This window comes from Panthera leo, chromosome A1 (genome assembly GCF_018350215.1).
Source record: "Panthera leo isolate Ple1 chromosome A1, P.leo_Ple1_pat1.1, whole genome shotgun sequence".
Classification (NCBI taxonomy): domain Eukaryota; kingdom Metazoa; phylum Chordata; class Mammalia; order Carnivora; family Felidae; genus Panthera; species Panthera leo.
Window position 1 is genome coordinate 4,716,349 of NC_056679.1, and position 20,337 is coordinate 4,736,685.

Genomic DNA, 20,337 nt, shown 5'->3' on the forward strand with positions numbered 1-20,337 from the left:
TTTTCATTTTGAACTGAGCCCCCCAAATTTTGTAGCCAGTCCTGATCCCGGGGGAAGAATGGATCCAACAGTAATATGATCAAACATGGGTAAGAAGGCAGCGAACCGTGTGGCTTCCTCCCCCAAGCTGGGACACCAGTCTAAAGGGTGAGGGAGCTCCAGTTCTCATGTGCCATATAGACGGCTTGTCACCAGTTCTTATGGGTCAATTTAAACTCCTTCAAATGATCAGATGAAGCTAATTATAATCTTCTAATTTCGCTCATAGCAAGGGATGCCCCACATTTCACTTGGGCAATTAAAACCTGCTTTCCTACATTTTAGGTTTTCTATCACACTTTTTAAAAGAAGAAAACCAATCCATAAATGCTAGGACTAAATGGAGGGAGAAAGATTGTAAGATTTATTTATTTTTTAAAATATTTATTTTGGGGGGAGGGCATCAGCAGTGTAGCAGCAGAGAGAGGGGGACAGAGGATCCGACGCAGGCTCTGCACTGACAGGACAGAGCCCGATGTGGCGCTCGAACTCTCGAATGCGAGATCATGACCTGAGCCGAAGTCACACGCTCGACTGAGTGAGCCACCCAGGTGCCCCAAGATTTATTTTCAATTTCATTATTTATGTCTTTTATTTTAAAGCTCACTCTGTATTCTCATTTCTCCAAGTTGCTGTAACAATTCAGGTTGGTCTCTTTTACCTACCCTGAGTCTTTGGTTCAGGAGGCTCCAATCCTCTGACCTGCAATGAAGGACCAGCCTCTCCCCCTCTTTAAGCTTTACGATGTTCCTTGCACAGTTAATTCAAAGCCATTTCCCTCAGGACTTTGGTTGCCATTAGAGATTTGGCTTTTCTTCTGAGAATGGAGAACTCTACGTTTGAACAGAGTGAAAGAAAGCTTGCTACTTACTGCTGGAACAGCCAAGGTTCTAACTTGGTTTAGAGAACTCAGTATTGGGGCACCTGGCTGGCTGTTGGTAGAGCGTGTGACTCTTGATCTTGGGGCCATTGAGTTTGAGCCCATGTATGGCTTTTTACTTAAAAAAAAAAAAAAAAAAAGGAATGCAGAACTTAGTATTTATCTGACAGATGACCACAGCAATTCCATTACTTTGAGAACAAATTTGAACTCTTCCTCGGGGCATAAATGCAAAATGTAAAACAAATGAGGCAGAAGGAAAATGACATTAATGGACCACATGCTTTCATAACGCTTCACTCAGGAGAGCCAACCACTTTCTATAAAAAGAATAATATCTGAACGTGATGATTAAGAAACCAGAGCTTGGCTAAGCTAAACACAGGACGTTCTACAGTCAAATTCAGGGTACTTTGATGGGAATGATCAGCCATGTAATTTAAGTCTTTTGTGACTAGACAGAAGAGGGAAGTTTGTGTGGTTCTAAAAGATCAAGAAGGGAGATGCCTTTAATCAGTGGTATTCAAGTGGGGTCTCTAGGTCCTAGAGGAGTTGCAGAGATCCAAATTATTTCTGTAATAAAATATGAAGGTGTCATTTGTTTTTTACCGTGTTGACATTTGTACCAATGCTGCTAAAGCAACGGTAGGTAGAGGTACAGGGTCCTTGGCCTGAGTCAAGGCCCTCAACTATACTAGGGGTCCCATTAAATCTGTCATGGCCCTATGCTTGTAGTTACAAAAAACGAACAAACAAACATGTACGTTTCACTTAAGAATGCCCATGATGATGTAGTAAAACTTTAAATCTCAACCTTTTTAATAGTCTTAAAAAAGGAAACTTTTCATGTCAACCCTTGTAACAGTCCGCATAACAAGATGGAAAGTACTCGTGGAGCACTCCTGTTGCACATGGAAGTACAGTAAATGTCTCGAGAAGTCCTTAAGCAATAGTTTGAGTTGCAAGCCTTTGGTTTCCACGGTGCACTATTTGTACTTGAAAGAATGACTGACGGACTGTGGTCGCTCAGACTCGAGTTTGTTGGACACGTTCTCAAAAATCCTGTCACTGAAAGGAAAACAACAGAAGGTATTTGTTGCCAATAGTAAAATTCAGGTTTCGAGCAGAAACGAGGTTATTGAAAACCTGTCAGTCACCATGGACTTGACAGCTTTCCAATATCCCAAGAATTTTCTGACAAGATTGGTGTTGATATGAACAGGAATGCTTTTTTGATACGTATAGCAACATTTGGAAGACCTGCAGAATTCAGACAACCAATATTTTTCAAGAGATCAATGCATGCCGTGACCAAACCATGCATGGGTAAAGCACCCACTGAGAGTGTGAACGAGAACAATAGAGTTTAACGTAACAGCATGAATCTGAAACTACACTGTGACTCACCTTTAAGAAATGACGCTGGTTGAGAAACTCAAACCCACCATTATTTTTTTTTAATTATTTTTTTTTACATTTATTTTTGAGAAACAGAGTGAGACAAAGCATGAACAGGGGAGGGGCAGAGAGAGTAGGAGACACGGAATCTGAAGCAGGCTCCAGGCTCTGAGCAAGCGGTCAGCACAGGGCCTGATGCGGGGCTCGAACCCACAAACTGTGAGATCGTGACCTGAGCCGAAGTCGGACGCTCAACCGACCGAGCCACCCAGGCGCCCCAAACCCACCATTATTTGAAAGGGCTGTTGAAATACTTCTTCTTCCACAGAAATATCTGAGTGAGGCCAGATTTCCTTATACACTTCGACTAAGAAAACATATTGGGACAGATTCAAATGAAATGCCAAAGCAGAGAGAGGACGCCTGTCTTCTATTAAGCTAGACATTAAGGAGATTTGCAAAACTCCCAGACAGCACCACTCTTCTTACTTTTGTTTGGTTTGCTTTGGAAAATACTGACTTTCATAAGAAAGTGTTATTTACGTGATGGGGTTATTACTGTGCTTTTACATAAATCAGTAAGTATTTTTACAATTTCTCAATCTTATTTTTTAATATCAGTAATGTAGCCCGTTGTAAACAAAAGCTCTCGAGGCTCGTCAGCTTTTCTAACTAGGCTCCCAATGTGGGGCTTGAACTCATGACCTTGATATCGAGAGTCACGCGCTTCACCAACTGAGCCGGCCCGGCGTCCCAGGCTCTTCAATGTTTAAGAGCCTAAAGGGGTCCTGAGGCCAACAAGTTTGAGAACCCTTGCCTTATATGAACTACATACAATTGGAGGACACACAACCAACAATGAGTGCTACAGATTCTAAAGGAAGCCTCCAGCATGAGATGACTGAATCCAACCAATTTCATGGCGAATTTGGCCTCTTGCCATTATATTTGATCCAGAACAGAAAGGATATTAACCTTTTATTTTTTTTTTCTCATTAAATTCCGCCACTTGGCAGTAACTATGTTAAGAGGAGCAGATTAGTAGATTATGTAAGGAAGGTTCCCCTGGGTTTGGATTTAGATTGTTATACTACTTGATTTTCCCACTCTTGAGTTCCCCTCTTGCCCGAGACCATAAATGCAACAATTTCCCAGTATCATTCCAGGAGTCTAAACAGTCTTTGGAACAGCTGCAGAATGTTGACGGTCTCAGGATTCCTTAAAGGAATCTTTAAGGAATTTTTCTGTGGGTAGGGGAAGCCACCGCCCGTGACTCTTAATTAAATGTTGAAAGCCCGCGCCCGCCCGCAACAATGAAAGAAACTGTGGATTCCTCAGAATCTCAGTGCAGATAAACTGTCCCCTCTTCCGTAAATAAGGACTTGTTCCAGAGAACTCTCTATCGCCTTCTTCCTTTCTGTTTAGTGAAAAGGCTATGCTTGATAAATGGGAAAAGCAAACGGGTGGCTTCCGTGACTGCATTCACTTGAACGCATTCCTCCTGGCACTGACTTCCTTCCTAAGGCTCACAGCTGGTCGAACTGTAGGGCCTACCTGCCATGGGAGGGACGGAAATGCAGCCAGGGCCAAGGCGATTTTCTCCAGGGACACGCTGAGCAATATCCCAAACATAGATTCACTTTGCTGGGGATGAGACCAGAGGGTACACACAGCACCCACAGCTCCTCAGCACTGCACTGGGTCCCGGTGCAGGAAGGGACGGGGACCCAGAGCATAACGGGCCCCATGAAACTGAAGCCGGAAACATCTGGCCCGTGGATGGCCGGTTTCTCCTTAGTTCCTTCTTCTGTGTCAGGGTTCATTACAGTTGTCAATTTACCATTCTGAGTTGAAACCAGTAAGTTAGCAGAACATTTGGGGATGGGGAAGATCCCAGAAAGATTTCTACATGCAGATCAAATGAGCATACTCACGAATGGTAGTGAGTTTATACCTCTGATACTGGGAGGATCTGGACATCAGTAATGAAAGGGAAACCTCAGGCACCCTTCCGCCCCCGTCAAATCACAAAGCTGCTTCTTACATGCCTCTCAATTTGACTGTTTTTGACTTTCATTTTTATCAGATTTTTGAAGTTCTGTTTTCTTTTTAATTTTTTAAAAAATATTTATTTTTACAGAGAGAGGGGCGCCTGGGTGGCTCAGTCGGTTAAGCGGCCGACTTCGGCTCAGGTCATGATCTCGCGGTCCGTGAGTTCAAGCCCCGCGTCGGGCTCTGTGCTGACAGCCCAGAGCCTGGAGCCTGTTTCCGATTCTGTGTCTCCCTCTCTCTGACCCTCCCCCATTCATGCTCTGTCTCTTTCTGTCTCAAAAATAAAATAAATGTTAAAAAAAAAATTAAAAAAAAATAAAAATAAAAAAATAAAAAATATTTATTTTTACAGAGAGAAAGAGAGAGAGAGAGAGACAGAGCATGAGTGGGGGAGGGGCAGAGAGAGAGGGAGACACAGAATCGGAAGCAGGCTCCAGGCTCTGGGTTGTCAGCACAGAGCCCGACACGGAGCTTGAACTCACAGACCGCGCAATCATGACCTGAGCTGAAGTCGGATGTTCAACCGACTGAGCCACCCAGGCGCCCCAAGTTTTTAAAAAATGTTATTTATTTTTGAGAGAGTGCGGGCGGGGGAGGCATAGAGAGAGGGGGGAACAGAGGATCCAAAGGGGGCTCTGTGTTGACAGCAGCCAATGGTAGGGCTTGAACCTATGAATCACGAGATCATGACCCAAACCGAAGTCAGACGCTCAACCAACTGAGCCACCCAGGTGCCCCTTGAAGTTCTATCTTCTGAGAAGTTTTGTAAAATTTGGTGGCTTCACACACTGTATGGATGTTAGGTGAGTGGTCTCAGTCGGGTCCTGCAGGCCCAGGGTAATTTCATCAGTCATCTAACACGAGAGGCCTCGCTACAGGTCCCTAATAGTTAAATACCTTTAAAAAGTTAAACTGATATTTATCTAGATAAAATGTGTATCTCTTCTTTCTCCCCATTAAGTCGATTGTATTAAGGTAACCTTTCCAATCTGCCCCAAACTGAATCAAACAAATAAATGAGTCAAACAACACTCTCCAGCCAAGACTATATCAAAGGCCCCAGTATTTCCAGTTTTAGTGACTCAGGAAACAAAGACTAAGTCTCAGACCTACTGACTCAACTAAATTGAATTATAAGGATGAAAACCAGACTCTGAACTATGGCAACCCTCTAGGGCAAGGCCGCCCTGAGCCGTGAAGGCATTTAGGTTCACTCCTTTTTAAAAGTGTGGTTACATTTGGGGGCAAACTTCACTCTCAGTGTAAAGTTAATTTCAAGTTCTTCTGCTCAGGAACTAGATTTTCCCATGTTCCCAAATCGGTAATGTCTTCTTTGCAACCCAAAGCCTCCATACTCTCTGTTACTACAGAAAAGAAATAAGCAGACAGCCTTTCCACACAGTCAGCCACCCCAGTGAACAAACACAAAGGAAACTCAAGATATTTGTAATCACTCCCTGGGAAGCCTCTAGCAGAAGCATAGGTGGGTTGATTCCAACGGCATTCACTTCCTGCTCTTGCCATATGAGTAAATGTTAGGAAACAACAGTGCCCTGAGTACTCAGCCCACAGAGGACAACTGTGGGTGAAGAATTACCCAAAGATGGAGAAGAGGGATCCAGAGAAGCAACTTGCCTAAAGAGGTAACTTGTAAATACACTACCGAGGACACCTTGGAGACCCAGATCTCTAACGAGGTATCTGAAGTCCACTTCCTCAGGTCTGGAATGAACCGAAGAACGTTGCATGCAGCTATAAAAAAGAGAATTCTCCGGTGTTGATCGAGCATTATTTAAGGGAGAGAGAAGATATGGGGCACCTGGCTGGCTGAGTTGGTACAGCATGGAACTCTTGATCTCGGAGTTGTGAGTTTGAGCCCCATGCTGGGTGTAGAGACTACTTAAAAATAAAATCTTTAAAAACAGAAAGGGAGAAGGAGAAGGATATGAGATTATAAGATCCTCAAGGGTAGGTTACTATCACCGATCTTTGCATCCACAGTGCCTGGCAGGTAACCAATATGTGGTAAATACTCACTACATGCTCATTGATCTGTTTTATGGTAGAAATCTTGGCTATTAGAAACATTTTACCAGACATCCTGGATAAGCCTGAGGCCATTTAATTTTCTTAGGTCATCTAATTTTCCGTGTCCTAATTCAAAGTTTGCCAAGCACACCGCTGGTCACAGATGTGTTTTCCCCACTGTCCTGCTATCCGGAACATCCCTGGAGAGTGGGTACAAGTATTCTGGTCGCTGAAAAGGACTTTCTCCCACTATAAATTGATAAACTGGAATCCTGGCCCATGAAACGTGAGCATGGGTCAGTATACTAGAGTCTGACTCGCTCCAGGTAAACTGATAATAACCGAGTTGCCAAACCGGTAACGCTCAGGACGAGACTTCTGCCTGCGCTAAGCCCTAAAGAGAGGGCCACAGATGCGAGGTCCTGCCTACGCTGTAGGCCACCAGTCCTGACACCAGTATGAAGCCTACCCACCACCGGCAGCAGTCTAATAGTGGCATAAATAAATAAGATGCAACTACGTAAATAAATAAACATAAGCTTTAACACTTTTGCTGCTTTGGATGGTAAAAGGTAATGAGAAATGGAAGAGAGCGGAGCAAACTAGGTGAACATACAGGTTTTGGAGGTTAGGAAAGCTAGGATTGCATTGGGTGGTTACTTTGTGAATTTAAGCAAATTATTTAACCTTCCTCAATCTCTCCATTTTCTTTGTGAAACTGAGACAATAATCATATCCATTTCATTAGGTTGGGAGGAATGAGAGAATCTACAAAAAGATTTAAAATTTTCCATTGCTAGCAAAATAGCGGACTAGAGAAAATCCTCCCACTACAGAATACTTAAGGATGCTGAGTTCAAAATTATTTTTTTTTAATCTTTAAAAATGTATGGACTAGGTCTCAAGAGAGTAAGACATTCCTCTGAAATCAGGAATGAAGCTGTAGGATCAATCCAAGGAAATGAGACACTATCGGACATTCAGCTAGCCTGGAGGCACCTTCCGGTCCCAGATGGTCCAAGCTTTCATCTTAATGGAAACATGGGTGGGCAAGGGATTAGGAGGAAGGAGAACCAAAGACCACTACAGAAAGACAAGGCACATAAAAGGCTATGCCTTTAGAGAAATGTTAAATAAGGGAAAAACATGAACACCCCACCCAAGCAGTAGACAAGGAAAGTCATCTGTCTCAGTCTTGACTTTTAGTGGAAGAAGAAAAAGTCTTCCCGAGTCAGGTTGTCAGATTTAGAAATAAAAATACAGAGTGCCAGGGTTTTCTAGAGCAGGGAAACTCTTCCACACTTGTCCAAATCAATAGAATGTACACCACCAACAAACCCTAATGTAAACTATGGACTTTGGGTGTTAAATCTGTGTCAATGTTGGTTCGTTGATTGTAATGAACATACCATTCTGGTGGGAGATGTTGATGGAAGGGAGGCTGTGTGGGTGTGGGGAGGAGGGGTATGTGAGAACCTAGAACTAAATGGTCAGTTTTGCTGTGAACCCAAAGCTACTCTAAAAAATAAAATCTATTTATTTTATATAAATAACATGCTTATACTAAAAATGTATTCATTGTCGATCTGAAATTCCAATTTAACAAGGCACCCTGTATTTTTTATGGCAACACTGCCCTTCATAATCCATGGCTATTAGCCAGACCTAATATGGATTTGGGTCATGAATTCACATTACCTGTCTAAAAACTGTAAACTAAAATATTTATATTAAATAGATCAAAGTTTGTATTGTCCCTAGGTGCCTGGTAAAAGCAAACAAAAAACTTCTTCCTATAAAAAAAATGCATCTTTACCCCAGGCCTCAAAATATTCCCGCAGTAGGGGTGCCTGGGTGGCTTAGTCAGTTAAGTGCGATTCTGGCTCAAGTCGTGATCTCATTGATCTCACTGTGCTGATGGCATGCAGCCTGCTTGGGATTCTCTCTCTCCATCTCTCTCTGCCCGTCCCCTGCTCTCTCTCTTTCTCTCTCTCGAAATAAATCAATAAACATTAAAAAAAAAATTCCCACAAATAGATTTCAAACAAATGTAACATTACAATAGAAAAATACAAGGAAACAAAAGGACCACAGAAAAAAATACATGGACCAGACTCACCAGGACATTAGATATTGGACTAATCAGATATAGAAAATAAACCATTTAAATAAATAAATCAGAAATTGAAACCATAAGCAAGAAGAATTTTTATATGACCAGAAACATTAAAAAACTAACCTCTAGAATAGATACATATAATTATTGAAATGAAAAACTCAAAGAAACCATTAAAAAGCAGATTATACATGACTGAGTAAAAAATCAATGATCTAGAAGCCAGAATCCAGCACCAAGAAAAAGAAAGAAAAATATGAAGGGAAAGTCGAATACGAAAGCTTGAGTAAGAAGAACTAAAAAACATTCAATGAAATTCCAAAAGGAGAGGAAATTAGAATTTTCCAAAACCGATAGTAGTTTTGAGGACTGATAAACCCTCAGAATTAAGAAGCGTAAAGAATACCAAGAAAGATCACTTTATTATTCATCAGTGGATGAATCGATACAGAATATGTGGTTCACGCATACACAATGGAATACTACTCAGCCATAAAAAAAACCCACAAAATTTTGCCATTTGCAACAACATGGATGGATCTAGAAGGCAGAATGCTAAGTGAAACAATTCAGTCAGAGAAAGACAACTACCATGTGATCTCACTCACGCGGACTTTAAGAAACAAAACAAACACAGAAGAGACAAATGTAAAAACAGACTCAAATATAAAGAACAAATCGATGGTTATCAGAGGTGAGGTGAACGGGGAGACGAGTGAAATAGGTGAAGGGGATTAAGAGGACGCTTATCCCGGTAAGTGCAGAGTAACGTACAGAATTGTTGAATTGCTATGTTGTGCGTTATGTGTACAGTAATATAACACTGTACGTTAATTATGCTAGAATTAAAAAAAATAAGGAATGAATAAAATTTTTAAAAAACCAAAATTTGGAATTCTGACTACATTTTGAGAGAAAACAGCGTGCACAATCCTGGACTAACATGCAGGGAACTCCAGATATTTATAATGTTCTATTTCTTTTCTTCTTTAATGTTTATTTTTGAGAGACAGAGAGACAGAGCATGAGTGAGGGAGGGGCAGAGAGAGAGGGAGACACAGAATCAAAAGCAGGCTCCAGGTTCCACACTGTCAGCGCAGAGCCCGACGTGGGGCTCGAACTCGCAAGCCATGAGATGATGGCCTGAGCCCAAGTTGGATGCTTAACCACTGAGTCCCCCAGGCGCCCCTATAATGTTCTATTTCTTTTTTTTTTTTAATTTTTTCTTAACGTTTATTTATTTTTGAGACAGAGAGAGACAGAGCATGAACGGGGGAGGGGCAGAGAGAGAGGGAGACACAGAATCGGAAGCAGGCTCCAGGCTCTGAGCCATCAGCCCAGAGCCCGACGCGGGACTCGAACTCGCGGACCGCAAGATCGTGACCTGAGCTGAAGTCGGACGCCCAACCGACTGAGCCACCCAGGCGCCCCTATAATGTTCTGTTTCTTAAGATGTATGGTGATGGGGGGGGGGCCAGAGGTTCACTTTATTATTATGCATCCTAATACACATGCACATCAATATTCCTTTTCATTACCAAATATTTATAAAAACATGAAAAATGTTTAAAAAGACCTTATTGTGTAGTGCACAGAGCATTCAGTATCTAACGATAACACAACAGCTGCTGTGCAGTCACCAGAAGATCTCTAGTGGCATGGGCCTCAGGGGCACTGGGTTGCTAACACTTTCCAGCTAGGACCCCCAATTCATGCATGTGGCTGGTCTTGTCATGGCGACAACTCAGGACAATGAAGTGGTCCTTCTTCTTTAGCCAGCAGCCTGATTCACCTTTACCCCTTCATCCTCCTCATCCATCCATCCATCCATCCATCCATCCATCCAATAAATACTTAAGTACCTCCCAAGGTCTGGGAACCTCCAGACTTCAGCTTTCATCCAAAGTCCTATAGTTTGAAGAATCTTAGGGCAACAATCGGTCAGCAAGTTATAGATACATGACTGGAGTCTAGTCCAAGGTGTATCTGATCCCTCTCCCTTGACCACCCCTCTACCAGTGTGTTTTGAAATGGGTTGTTGTGATTCATAAACTTGCATAATACATGATTCACAAGCTTCTCCCACACATTCGTGATTTTCATCCCCTCAATTCTGGTAACTGAAGCTCCCGGCTCACATGCACCGACGTGAAATGCCTTCATGACAGGTAACCAGGAGATTTTATCATGAACTGACTGCGATATTACAGAGGATCTGTGTGTAGGTTTCCTATTGCTGCTGTGCCAAACTATCACAAACTTGAAATGAGATTTGTCACCTACAGCTCTGTAGGTGAAACGCCCAACAGGGGTCTTACCCTGGCTAAATGAAGGGCTCAGCAGGGCTGCGTTCTTTCCTGGAGAATCTTTTTCATTGCCTTTCGCAGCCCCTGGATGTAGCCCATGTTCCTGGGCCGCTGGCCCCTCCTCCGCCTTCAAAACCAGCAATGTCAGATCCAGTCCGCACACAGAACTCCCCACACCCGCTCTTCTGCCTCCCCTCTCCCCACTTTTAAGGACCCTTGTGATTTCACTGGGTCCACCAGATGATCCAGGATCATTCTCTAGTCTGGGCATCAGCCGATGAGCACCCCTAATGCCTCTTTGCCATATAAAGGAATATGTTTAGGTTCCGGGGATTAGGACGTGGACATCTTTGCAGGTAGGGGTGGAACTACTCCACCGCTCGTACTATGAGACATCACTCATTATTCCCGAATTTTCTCTCTAAATTAGATGATCAAAAAGTAAGCCATCAGGATCATGGTATCTCTACCTTCCAGAGAAATGATTTACTTAAGCCATGCCTTAACGTCTACCTTTATAGAAGATCCAAGTGTGACCGACAACCTCTGTGTTTTTCAGAAACGACTGAAGTTACTGTTCAGCACGTTATTCAACGTTCTTTTAATGTAAGAGCCTACCTTATAATTTTTTGCTAGAGTTTAATACCAGGAAAACTCCTGATTCCGCGGATGGATTCGCCAAATGAAAACAACGTGGACCACAGTCTTGTCTACCTTGCGCTGGTGGCTAGAAAATTTCAGAATGAAATTCACCCCACTTCCTGTAGTTTCTGTTTTGTTTTAGCTCTAAAAAAATTTTCTCATTTTGGGTTTTTAAAGTTACTGCAAGTACTCTAAAAAGTAGTCACTTCAGGGACGCCTGGGTGGCTCAGTCAGTTGAGCGTCTGACTCTTGATTTCGGCTCAGGTCACAATCCCAGGGTCGTGGGATTGAGCCCCCACATTGGGCTCCACACTGAGCGTGGAGCCTGCTTAAGATTCTCTCTCTCTCCCTCTACCCCTCTCCCCCACTCATGTTCTCTCTCTAAAATTTAAAAAAAAAAATCTTCTAAAAAAAAGTAGTCATTTCTGTCTTAATAAATATAATGAAAACATCTATTAACCTTTTTTAAAAAAAGAGATCACTTTCACCTACTTTTGAAAAACTTACAAATGCTTTAGCAGGTTCAGAATACTGTAATTAAGAAATATTAAGATTTTCTAAGAATTTATGCCTAGTATGTACTCAAAAAAGATTTGGTGAATAATGCCTAATCACCAGTGAGCACTATAGCATTTTATTAAATCTAGCTCCACGGACCTAAACGCTGCTAGAATATTCTACGGTTTCAAGGCCCCGAACCACCACAGTTAATAGGGGAAAGCATAGATAGCAGGGGATGTGCCTCCCACTCTCACCTCTATAAGTGGCAGCTACAGGTTCCTTTGGCCACACTTTCACATGCAGAGCAATTAGGTACAAATAAGCCCCCCAGCATTTATGTGGGACCACAGTGCAGCCTGACCTGCCTTTTCTGCTTGGTATTCCTTCAATCACCCTTACGCAACCTGTGCCTCCAGCAAATGGGACCCTTCGGGGTTCCCCAAAATTCCGTAACTTACGCCGTGCTCTGTACTTAAGCGTACGGCCCCATCTTCTCACACTCCGGGAGTCCTCCCATGTGCATCCTTTTTAAAAATAATAATTTCCTAAGTTTATTTATTTACTATCGAGAGAGAGGGCAAGCTGGGGAGGGCAGGGAGAGAGAGGGAGACACAGAATCCGTAGCAGGCTCCAGGCTCTGAGCCGTCAGCACAGAGACCGTGAGATCATGACCTGAGCAGAAGTCGGATGCTCAACCCACTGGGCCACCCGGGCGCCCCTCCCCCATGTGCATCCTTAAAGGCCACCTTCTCCATCCTGCCTCCTGCCATGCAGGCTCTCTCTTGTGAAACCCCACGGTACTTTGTTTCTTATGGTTCTTACATTTTATGTTCTACTTTGTAACGCAACTGTACGTGCACAGATACACACACATGCTTGCGAACCATTTGCATTACTTATCTTTATAATCCCTTTTAGAAGAAAGTGCCTTGTAAATGACATGCGCTCAAAAGTATCCATTGAATTTAACTGCATATAAATTCCCACATATAATTTAATTATATGCATAACTTTTGTGCTAACAGGAATAAAAACCATGCTACCACTTATCACACTGCATTACATTTTGCGGACCAGTTTATCTGGATAGTTCGCCCAAAGGTTTGTTGAAATTCGAATATATTTAATTTAAGATTCAACAGCTCCCTCTAGTGGCCTCTGTGGGCAACTGAGCTTGCTGGACTCCAGAGTTAAAATAATTTCATTTTATTTTTGGTACTTAAATTTGAAGTGGTTCTCAATAATTTCAGTTTTAATGTTAAAAACTGATTGCCACTGAATGGTAAATTTCATTTGGCATAAAAGTGTCATTTTTATGCCAAGAATAAATATAGGCAGTTATTGGTCAATGGTTTCCATCTCAAATGACTATAAACCTGTTGTTAAAAATATGAATATATTTTAATTTAAATGTTAATAAATATTTTATTAAGGTTACAAAGCAAGTTTTCAGAAGGTCACGTATACTTTACCAGTACATGAGAATGACTATATCTTGGAACTCAGTGACAATACACAACACTCTATTTTTGCTTTTTCCAAATTCTGGAACAGTATCAGTTACAAATAACTTAAAAGCTCAAGCATTTTAACTATACAATCAAATGTTCAAGTTGAAATGGAACAACGTAAAACAAGGAACCAAGTAAAACTGCAAAACGTTAAACCCCAAAGTATAGCTCTTAATGAGGCCCAAATCTCTTAAGACACCATGCCCATGGCCTGGGGGTTTCCGCCGTGAAGGGAAAAGCTAAGGAGGTCAAGGTCTGGCTGTTGGTGGGTCTCCACACTCCGTGGCGGGCTTCCCAAGGAAGCAGCCCAAGCCACAGCATCACACAGTGAGAGGCTAAGCTCCGATAAAGCTAACTGTCTGAATTCTGGAAGAGCACAAAATGCTGCAGCTGGCCACAGGCTCTCCAAAGAACTCCAGGGAGAAACTGGTGGGGATCCCAACCTCCCCCGTCTTCACTGGCTCCAGAGAGGACAAGAAGAAACAGAAGGGCAACACTGAAATCTACAGCTATCATTGCTCATGTGACCTCCTTTGAGAAAATAAAACATCTATTTAATAGAAGCTTTTCTTGTATCCAGAATGTCTCTTTCCCTTTGGATTCCCACTGTTGCCTAGGATTCCAACAATTATTTACAAGCATTATAATTTTTGTGAATACTTTGATAGTTTCCCCTCTGGAGTTGTGTTTTTATATAAAATCTGACTTCAGAGAAGCGTTTTCATTAATGATATTTATTCTAATTGGGAAGGATGCACAAGAGGAAAAAAAAAGAGAACACACACACACACACACACACACACACACACTGTAAGTTAGATAATCGTTTAGTGTGCGACATAAAAAAAATGTTTTAAAATGCACAAAAATTATTGCTGGAGATTTTTTTTCATCCTAAGTTTACCAAAAAGCAAAACAGAACAAAAAACATATAGAAATTGGAACTAAATCTACTGCTATTAAATTGGTAGTTATTCTATAGTATGTTATAAAAATGCATAGTGTTTTTCGCTTTCATTGATAAAAATCATATAAACTTGGGGCTCCTTCTTCTTTAGAAACACATTCACTTTCCTTGAGTATCACCCAAATTATAATAATATGCCCACTGAAATCCACCCAGTCAGGGATGTTTCACCACTCTCCTTCATACTAAATATTAAAAACAGGCTGAGTAAATTTTTAAGAGTTTATCATAATTTCTTTTCACCAAATGATTCTGAAGTAAGATATAACGGACTATGATAATCCACTTACCCAGCATACCAAAATTTGGAACCCAAATGCCATCACGTAATTTGTCCACAAACAAATACAAATAGTTAAAAATTGAAAAAGAATGCATCAAGGAAGCAAAATATTTTTCACTTCAGGTCAACGGTAAATGGCAAATGAATGGCGACATCAGGTAAGGTTGATGGTTCACACGAAATCAGTGAACTTCAACAAAGCCATCCGATCACCTAGCAAGGAACCTGCACCTTCTTGTCATCAATGGCTTCTAATGAATAGACACCTCTGAGTTTCTGACATGTAATCTCAGATTAGATTTTCTAAATTTCTCATTGCTAACTCAGTCAAAGCTTCCCATACGCAAAGCTTCCCATACGCCGTTACCCACTTTAGTTGGAGAATAAGGAATACAAAGATGTTTCATTCAATACTTAAATGGACTTCCTTAGACTCTTTACTTGTCTGTCTTTAGCCCCAATGTGGAAATCACGTCTATAAATAATGCTGAGACAAACATGATCTTTTGCAACACTTCTATCTATCCATCAAAAAAGATACTTTGGCCTTACAACCATGAAGTGATTATTAATATAACTTAATTTATAAGAGACCTAAATACGTGATACACATGTATATGTATACTAAAATGTGTTAAACCCTAAAGTTATATCCATCCAATAAAAAGCAAAAGGCCCCAGAACACTCCCAGGTTTTTATCACAACAAAATATCTCAAGAATGTAACAGCCTCATGTTTGATTTTCCATTGGGGCGAGGTGACTAATTTGCATTCGTTTACAAAATAAAATCATCCCCAAGTTCGCCCACCAGTGGATTGGCCGAAACATCAGAATAGTTGGTGGCAGTACTGAACATTAACAAAGTTCGTTTATGACCCAGAATTATAGTAAGAGGAGGCCTTAACTTCAAAAAGGAAGACGTCACCCAAAGGGCCTGACGGGGGGGTATATGTTGAAAGTCAAGAAAAACGTGAAGCCGTCAGTCTGAGGCTCCAGAAGAAACAGAAGAGACAGTGGGGTGGGGGAGGGGATGGAGGTCTGGAGGCCATTCTTACCAGGTTCGGAGCACTGGCGACTCTTAAGGACAAGTCCTGGAAAGGAAGGAAAAGATGTGCTGTTAGTGCGCAGACGTGTGAGAGATCATTGGAAGTTAAATTAGAATGTCAGTTCTCGATTTGATCTGAAAAAAATATATGGAGAAAAAATAAATTCTGTGTGCACACACACACACACACGCACGTAAATGCATGCGTATACATTTACACACCCTTGACAGCAGATTTTAAGAGCACTGAGAAAATGATGCATTCTACCTAACATATCTGGATCACACCGCAAGCCCACGGTTCTGGCTGTGTTATTCCGTAACGATGAGCCCTGGGTTTCAAATTCACTGATCTCTGGTTAAGTGCACAGGCTCTGAAGCCAGACTGCATAGGGTCAAATCCCAGACCGCGGTTTCTTGCTGCGTGACCCGGGGCAGTGATTTCATTTCTCTGCCAGGCTAACGGCAGAGAATGGAGTGAGGACTAAGTGAATTAATATCCACAAAGGGCTTGGAGCACTGCCTGGCACATTGTAAGCACATGCAAATGCACGTTGCCATCTTGGGGATTTGCTCTCTGTGGCGAAAAACTGGGCAGCTTCTCGGGAATCCTTGCTCCTTTGCAGACATTTATTAGCTCCCTCCACTGGCCCCCCACTTGGTCCCCCACGTGTAGAGAACTTCTGCTCCCCAGTCCCTACAGCCTCATCCCATCCTTCCGGAGCCCATCACCAGCCCTTGCCTTCCAGAAGCACCCTTCGTGGAAGCTGCCTGCCTCTTCCTACTTAGGATCATGCTAATTTATGCTCATCATACCATCTGGATGGGCAGCTACCTATTCACTCTTTTATTCACCAACCCAACACGCGTTTATTGAATGCTGGCAGTGGGCCTGGGTGGGAACGACGGAGGCCCGCCGTCTCTGCACCCATGTGATTTATCGTGTCTTTAATCCCATGGGGGGGGGGGGGCAGGCCAGGCAGGGACAGAACTGTCACCCTATTGCTGGAACTGTGTGCCATACCACACATCCTGGAGTGTCCTGTGGGGCTTGTCTCTAAACGAGGACACAATAAAACTTCTGGGAGAGAAAACGCTAGAGACACAATAGCTCATGAGGGTAACGGCAAGGGAGGAGGGGATCGGATGCAGGGTGCTCAGGCTCTGGGGCTCTGCGCGGGTCCCTGGGGCGCGGAGCCCGCCTGGGTAGAGTCAGTAATGTCAAGTGCAGCCCAATGACCTTGCTGGGTTGTGGGCACAGAGAGGCAATTTTAAGCCAATGTTATGGGTGTAGTTTGTATCACTTTCCCACCCAGCTGCTCAGGAAGGATGCTTGCTCCAATGCTTTCGGCGAGACCTCAAGGAAGTTGGAAGTCAGCGAAATAACATTAGTGCAACGGCCAGGGTGCTGTCAGAAATGGGAAGAATTCCCCTTTGGACACCGCTGAGGGTATAACTCTGCTGGGAAATGGCCATCCCGGCTACAGGCGGGGCAGCCGCTGCCCATCAGAGTGACCACGTCATAGGAGGAGCGCCACCGTGTGACAGAACGGTCACGCTGGTCTCAGCCCGCCTGCCCAACCAGGAGGAATGGCCCAGAAGCAGGGCAGAAGGACAAAGCCACACACCGAGACCAAGGGCTGACGGACCGTAAGAACATCTGAGGAAAAGGCACAGAGCGTCCCGAATCCTGCCAGGGGACGGAGGGGCTTGGGTGGGGGTTCCTGCCATTTTACTGTGGGGCTCGGAACCCGGACACTTGTCACCGTGGCTACCACCCCCCGGCACACACTGCCCGTGCCGTCCACATCACGGTAGGGCTGGGGTGCAGGTCACAGCAGAAAACAGAGCAACATTCACTTCATGTCCACGCAGGAAGCGTGAGGCCAGCACTCAGGGGGGTTCGGGAACACGAAACTTGCTTCGGGGTTATGGTGAAGTCTCACTAAGTGAAGAAAGTATCCAGGTCATCTAGAAATGACAGGCCTTGGGGGCGTCTGAGTGGCTCAGTCAGTTAAGCGTCCAGCTTCGGCTCAGGTCATGATCTCACGGTCCACAAGTTCAAGCCACACAGAGGGCTCTGTGCTGACAGCTCGGAGCCTGGAGCCTGCTTCAGATTCTCTCTCTCTCTCTCTCTCTCTCTCTCTCTGCCCCTCCCCTGCTCATGCTCTGTCTTTCTCTCTCTCAAAAATAAAATAAACATTAAAAAAATATATATTAAAAAAAAAAGGAAATGACAGGCCTTGCTCTGTTGAGAAATTACTGCTGTTACCATAAAGATCTAGAAAGTGCCACAAAAGCAACCAGAAAGGGAGGATGCCATGAGGCTGACACAGTGTGTGTGGATTACAATGTCAGCAATTAGGGCAATTCCTTTCCTCCGTCCCACGTTAAACCAAGCAATCTTTTTCTCTCTTTAATGTTTATTTATTTTTGAGAGAGACAGAGACACAGACAGAGTGTGAGAGGGGGAGGGGCAGAGAGAGAGAGGGAGACACCAGATCCGAAGCGGGTTCCAGGCTCCGAGCTGTCAGCACAGAGATGCGGGGCTCAAAGTCCCAAAGGCCAGATCATGAGGACACGTCACCAAGGGAACCAGCCGGGCGCCCCAAGCAATCTCTCCCTTCAAAGGAGCCCAGTAAGTAACAACGACCAACGTGGGCAGAAGACGTGCCCGACTTTGTTACAAACTAAGAAACGGAGGAAACAGGTGAATCGACTGTTTAACACGGTTTGACTATAAAATAACTGAGAAGACACGGCAGCCAAAAGAACATCTGAGAGAAAATTATTTTTTTATACTTTACATGATTGTATTTTTAAACTTTATTTTTTTAGTAAAAATTGTCAAGTAGCCTCAAAAACGGAGCTGAAAATACCTCTGTGAATCCATTGCCTAGATTCAACAGCCATCATTTCACTCCGCTCATGCCATGAATTTTCATTTTGCTGGGTTTTTAAACAGCAAATCCCAGTCTTCATGGTACTTCACCCCTCGATCATTCAATATCCTCTTTAAAAGGGGACATTTTCTCACATAAGCATAATGCTTTCATCACACGAAACAAAATTATCATTCCGTAGTTAAGTCAGCCCTCTAGTTCCATGGTCGTTTTGCTATAACCCCGGAGTTTACAAATAGGTGTTTTTCCAGAAGTTTGGCTCTAAGTTTCCGTTTCAGAAAATGTTTCCCACAACAGCATCTTTAACCCATATATCACCTGAAATAGAACAATTGTCCAGCTAAAAATGGTAGAAAGTCGTGCTTACCGTGTAAAAATGTTCTATTTCTACGGAATCACCCAGAATAAACATCTTCGTATACGTTGTCTTTGTCCGTGTTTAAGATTATTTCTATCCTAAGTGAAATTCAAGAATTAGGATCATCCTAAGAATCCTGTTTCATGCTGCCACACTTCTTTCCAGAAAGTGCTATAGACAAGTGCTTCTCACACCTTAATGTGCATTGGAATCACCTGGGCATCTTGTTAAAATGTAAATTCTCCTTCCGGACATCTGGGGAGGGGCTCCGCGGTGACATCATGCTATCTGCTCATGGTTTGAATGGTATCCCCTGCCCTCAAATCCATACGTTGAAGGGGCGCCTGGGTGGCTCAGTCGGTTAAGCGTCCGACTTCAGCTCAGGTCACGATCTCACAGCCCAAGAGTTCGAGCCCCGCGTCGGGCTCTGGGCTGATGGCTCAGGGCCTGGAGCCTGCTTCCGATTCTGTGTCTCCCTCTCTCTCTGCCCCTCCCCCGTTCATGCTCTGTCTCTCTCTGTCTCAAAAAACAAAACAAAACAAAAAAAAAAAAAACGCTAAAAAAAAAATCCATACGTTGAAGTCCTCAGTATCTCAGAATGTGACTTTATTTGGAAAGAGGGTTGATACGGATATAATTAGCTTAAAAAAAATCTTTTAATGTTTACTTATTTTTGAGAGAGAGAGAGACAGAGACAGAGTGTGAGTGGGGGAGGGGCAGAGAGAGAGAGGGAGACGCAGAGTCCCAAGCAGGCTCCAGGCTCCAGGCTCCGAGCTGTCAGCACGGAGCCTGACGCGGGGTTTGAACTCACAGACCGTGAGACCCGAGCGGAAGTCGGCGCTTCACCAACTGAGCCACCCAGACACCCCCAGATATAATTAGTTTAGACGAGGTCATCAGGGTGGGCCTTCGCCCACTCTGACCAATGTCCTCATTAAAAGGGGAATCTGGACACAGACACGCACACACAGAAAATGCCACGTGAAGACTGGAGCCACGACGCCGGAAGCCAGGAGAGAGAAGCCTGGAACAGATCTTCCCCTGGAGGCTTCAGAGGGAGCACAGCCCTCCCAACACCTCAGTTCGGCCTCCCAGCCTCCAGAACTGTGAAACGCTCAGTGTCTGTTGGTTAGGCCCTCAGTTTGGGGTCCTTTTTTCAACAGCCCTAGCAAACTAATGCACAACCCTTTGCACAGCCCAGGTTAGGAGGATTCCTACTTGGACACACCCCGGCCCTGTGTTTGGGGTTAGGATAATGACTACAAGCTTAGACTCTGCAGTCAGACGGGCCTGTGTTCCATAACCT

General features: G+C 43.5%; 1 long non-coding RNA gene across 1 annotated transcript in view; it reads right to left on the reverse strand.

Moving 5' to 3' along the window:
- Window positions 1-1,032: 1,032 nt before the first annotated feature.
- Window positions 1,033-20,337, reverse strand: part of LOC122216573 — a 58,330-nt gene continuing 39,025 nt past the window's right edge. Inside the window, exons 2-3 of the long non-coding RNA XR_006200983.1 lie at window positions 15,781-15,816; window positions 1,033-1,987 (exon numbers count right to left, since the gene is read on the reverse strand). This is a non-coding gene — a long non-coding RNA (uncharacterized LOC122216573). The remainder of the gene's footprint in view (window positions 1,988-15,780; window positions 15,817-20,337) is intronic.